Below are 5,000 nucleotides of genomic sequence, written 5' to 3' on the forward strand. Positions count from 1 at the left end.
AATGGCTCGTTCCAGGGCTAAAATAATTCTCCTTGGGGGAATAAAAACAGAACTGACCAATAAAAGCAAAGGTAAAATCACTGCTTTAATGATTAAAACCTTTCCCTCTATTGTCAGTTCCCTCAGTCCCCAGTACCCTAGCCTCTGTCTAACTTTCCCTAAAATGTCTGGCCAATTCGTTCTCCCTCCCCCCTCCTTGTCAAACCTAACCCCCAGAATTTTTTGGTCGGTCTGGGTCACAGTCAGGGGCAGTCCTGTCGTTTCGGTCGCTGTCCATGGTCCGTAAAATTGGGCTTGGGTCTTGTCTCGGTTTAGTTTGGACCCAGAGGCCCGTCCAAACCAGTCTGTCAAGTCCAGGGTCCGGTTGACTGACGAGAGGTCCGTGCATAAAATGTTTATGTCGTCCATGTACAAGACGCATTTGTTCGTCAGTCCCCCGGACCCTGGCACAAAGACCCCGTGGATTCGTTGGTCCCTTCTCAAGATCTGTGCCAGCGGCTCGATGCAAATCGCGTACAGGAGAGGAGATAACGGGCAACCCTGACGGACACCGCAGTTGATTCCTACTGCTTTTGTCAGATGCCCGTTAACCAGGATTTTGCTGCTGATCCCTCTATACAGCAATTCCACCCAAGCTATGAACCTCTCTGGAAGCCCCATTTTTTGCAGTACCTGGAACAGGTACTGGTGCGAGACTCGATCAAAGGCCTTTTCAAAGTCTAAATTTAGGACTATTAGCCGAGTGTTTTCGTCTCTCGCCAGACAAATGGTGTCTCTAATCAGTACGAGGCTGTCGGTGATCTTCCTCCCCGGGATGGCACAGGCTTGATCCGGGTGAATCAAGTCCTCTAAAACCATAGTCAGTCGAGTCGCTAAAATTTTGCTAAAAAGTTTACAGTCGAAATTTAAAAGCGTGATAGGTCTCCAGTTTTTCAGGTTAGTCTTGTCTTTACTCTTGTAGAGTAGAGTCACTATCCCTATCTTAAAACTGTCTGGCAGTCGGTCTAGCTTCTCAAATTCCATAAAAACAGTTAGTAAGTCAGGTGCTAAAATGTCCCAAAAGGTCAAATAAAACTCAAAGGGAAGTCCGTCCTGTCCTGGGGACTTCCCTCTGTTAAAATTTTTAAAACACTTGTGGAGTTCTTCGACGCTAAAATTTTGGGATAAAAACACATTTTCGGTCACCTGACATTCAATGGAATTTAAAACTTCTTGTAGGGTGTCATTAAAAACAGGTTTCTCTTTATACAATTGAGAGTAAAATAATTCTACGTTGTCTTTTATTTCCTCTGTTGTGTGTAAAGTGCGTCCGTCGTCATTTTTTAGTTTTAAAATAGTCCCTCCTTTATTTAAAATCTTTCTAAAAAAATAACGTGTGCACTTTTCACCTTCTTCTGTTTCCTTTTCCCTGCTTCTTAAAATAACCCCTTTACTTTTTGTTTCTGCCAGTAGCGACATTTCTCCTTTAATACTTTTGATTTCATTATTAAAATCAATTCCCTGTTGTGTTAAAATGAAGTAGCGCTGTAGTCTCTTTTGCAGTCCCATCATGCGTCTGTTTTCCCTAACTTTCTTTCTCTTACCTGCCTGCCTAAAGAAAGTCTGGGTCCTTTCCTTCACCATTTCCCACCAGTGCGCACGTGTGGTGTAGAAGTCTTGGAGGGTCTGCCACTCTTTGTACTGCTCCCGGAACTGACTAACTAACTCCCTATCTTCTAAAAGGGAGCAGTTGAGTTTCCACAGACCTCTCCCTACCGTCACACCTGAAGGGAGTGACAGTGTGCAGGACAGCATGAGGTGATCCGAGAAAAAGACAGGGGTTAATCTAGCATCGGTCGGCACCCAATTCCGTATAAAGATATAATCTATGCGAGAGGCTTTGGTGCCGTCACCACTGAACCAGGTGAAGCCCTCCTCTCTGGGATGCATGGCTTTAAAGCAGTCAGTGAGTCTAAAATCCCTGCATAAGCCCTGTAATAAAACCGATGTTTTGTCCAATTTAAAATCTTCCCCTATCCTCTTCCTGTCTTCTTTGTTTAAAACACAGTTAAAATCACCTCCTACAACTAATGGTGCCCTACCTAGCATGTGGGACTGCAGGTCTTCTAAAAAGTCATACCTGTCATTTTTTTCGTTAAAACCATATACATTTAAAAGGTTAAAATCGTGCCCCATAAAAGTCAGGTGTGCTAAAAGTGCCCTACCCTCTTTCACCACGGTGCTGCCCTTCACCAGAACCTGAGGGTTTTTAATTAAAATGGCCACTCCATCATTCTTATTATGGTTGGATCCACTCCAGATCGACGTTTGTGGCCAGGTCTCCTCCCACTGTGTGTATTTTTGTAAAAAAGGTAGGCCACATTCTTGAAGTAAAAACACATCTGACTTAAAAGTGTTAAGAAATGATAAAACACTCTGGGCTCTAACTCGCGACTTCACACTTCTCACATTGATAGTTGAAAAGGTGAGAGTCATGAGTATGTTTTAAAAACAGGTACGACAGTTTAAAAGACTATAAATAATTAAAAGACTACATTTAACACAGGTTTCCTTCTCGTGATGTGAGAGAATCTCATTTCACTATCTCCACACAGTCTGGAGGTGATTCCCGAGATTCTGACCTCCGGAAGCCAATATTCGCTCGTCTCTCCAACGGAGTTGATTGTAGCGCTATATTTAAAAAGGAGCACTGGTTGGGTGAACCGGGGGGGGAGGCTTTGTACCGCTCCTCAGGAGGGCTCTGAGAGTCGAACTCAGCTCTCCCCCTCTTCTCTGAGGCTTCTTCAGCCTCAGAGCTGGACAGTTCGGACGCAGTCCTCTTATTGCTGGGCTGGGTGTCGGGGAGGGGGTTGTCGCTGGACTCGTCTCCCCCCACTGTAATGAGACTCCCTGTGGAGTCCTCATCAGGGGAATCAAGTCCAGCTGCACCCAAGTCCTGGCTCCGCCCACCTGCTTCTTCAGGTCCCTCTACGGGGCGGAGCTCAGGCTCCTCCCCTTTTCCGGCCTCACCGGGCTGTTCTCCTCCAACCGTGGTTGTTGGCGGGAGGTTTGGAACTCCCAGCCCCGCCTCTTCACTTAGCACATTTGCTGCACCTGGGCAGCCATTTTCTACTTGATTGGCTTCAGTCTCCTGTGTTTTCTTAGCCTTAAGTTTGTTGGCAAATGAAAGAGGGCAATCTCTGAAGAGATGTGTATTTGCTCCACAGAGATTGCACTTCCTGCCATTGGTGCATTCTTCAAAGGAATGACCAATTTCTCTGCACTTCCCACAAATTATCTGGTCACACGCCTCGGCCAGGTGCCCATGCTTGCCACATTTGTGGCACAGCTTGGGCTGGCCCTGGTAGTGAATGTAGCCCCGGTTAGTTCCCAGGACTATCATGGAGGGCAGAGATTTCAGGCCCTGGAAGCCCAGAGGGTCCTGCCATTGCTGAATGGGGACCCTCCAGGCACAGTTCCAAATACCGTCTTCATCTCTGACCTTGGTAGCCTGTCCTCTCACCGTGCAATATCTACCCAGCCACAAACAAATGTCCTCTGCGTTGACGGTTTCATTGAACATCCGGACAATGACAGTTTTGGCAGCATTGTCCGTCAGTTTCTCAACTTCAAACACAGAGAACTGGGTCTTAGCATTTTCATAGCGTGTCCAAAATTCATTTAACAGTGGGGCCGTGCGAAAACTAACATCGTATCCTTTGTTAAAAGGCAGTCCGAGAATACAATTAAGGTCGTCAGGTTTAAAGCCGAGAGTTTTCTGGATCAGCTTTCGGGAGAAGTCCAACCTTGACATTCCCATGAGCTTACCATCTTTTTCTTTGAATTTAAAACGGACACTGTGGTGCCTCCGCATGCCGGCAGGTGCAGCCGACATGGCTAGAGGCACCACTAAAAACCAAATAAATACAAATAAATTACTTTTAAAAGCTTAAAACACAATAAATTAGGGTAAAAGAACAACTTACCTTCAGGCAAGTGGGCCTAAAGTGCAAATACAAAGTGTGCAAAAACAGCAATTAAATAACAAATAAATGTGCAAGACAATATACTCCCAAGAAGCCAGGAACTAATTCAATAGATATGAAAGAGTCCTGCTAAACGGGAGCGACCGCAGTCTTAGCCAAAAGGCCGAGAAGCGATACTGTAATATTGTCAGATACAGGTGACCCAGGTGCCACCCTGACCTTTACTTTGATGGTCCACAGAATCCAGTAACGACCCGGAATGCGTCTGGGTTAAGGAATTATGTGGCTCCGGGTTGGCGGCCAGCGACTGTTTAACATTTGACCTATCACCTCAGTCAGTCAGTCAGTCAGTCAGTCAGTCAGTCAGTCAGTCAGTCAGACAGACAGACAGACAGACAGACAGACAGACAGACAGACAGACAGACAGACAGACAGACAGACAGACAGACAGACAGACAGACAGACAGACAGACAGACAGACAGACAGACAGACAGACAGACAGACAGACAGACAGACAGACAGACAGACAGACAGACAGACAGACAGACAGACAGACAGACAGACAGACAGACAGACAGACAGACAGACAGACAGACAGACAGACAGACAGACAGACAGGACAGGACAGGACAGGACAGGACAGGACAGGACAGGACAGGAAGCATATCCCAAAGGCAACGGCCGCAGGTCGGCAAAATGTGGACGTTACAAACACAGCCTTCCTGTCTGCCTGAGAGCAGCTGTTATACAACACCAGTATATTGTTGATCACGATATAATGCTCTTGCCAGATTACATTCAAATGACTTATTATTCATAACAATTAAGGTTCAAAAAATGCAAGAATCTAATATTTCTTATACAGTGCCATCTAGCCTACCAAGTACACTCACTTTTTACTCAAGCGTAAACATTTTTCAAAGCGTTGACAGATCATCGCATGATCACATGCTTGTGATCGCACCGCATTATTTTTGAACAACATTGGGGAGATGCACCGTTCCTGGAGCTACTGCAATACCAGGTCGATGCGT

General features: G+C 45.9%; 1 non-coding gene across 1 annotated transcript in view; it reads right to left on the reverse strand.

Annotated features, from left to right (window-relative positions):
• Positions 1 to 4,953: 4,953 nt before the first annotated feature.
• Positions 4,954 to 5,000, reverse strand: part of LOC137604329 (U2 spliceosomal RNA) — a 191-nt gene continuing 144 nt past the window's right edge. The window contains exon 1 of the small nuclear RNA XR_011037443.1: positions 4,954 to 5,000. This exon is cut by the window's right edge and continues 144 nt beyond it. This is a non-coding gene — a small nuclear RNA (U2 spliceosomal RNA).

The sequence above is a fragment of the Antennarius striatus genome, chromosome 11 (assembly GCF_040054535.1).
Source record: "Antennarius striatus isolate MH-2024 chromosome 11, ASM4005453v1, whole genome shotgun sequence".
Taxonomy (NCBI): domain Eukaryota; kingdom Metazoa; phylum Chordata; class Actinopteri; order Lophiiformes; family Antennariidae; genus Antennarius; species Antennarius striatus.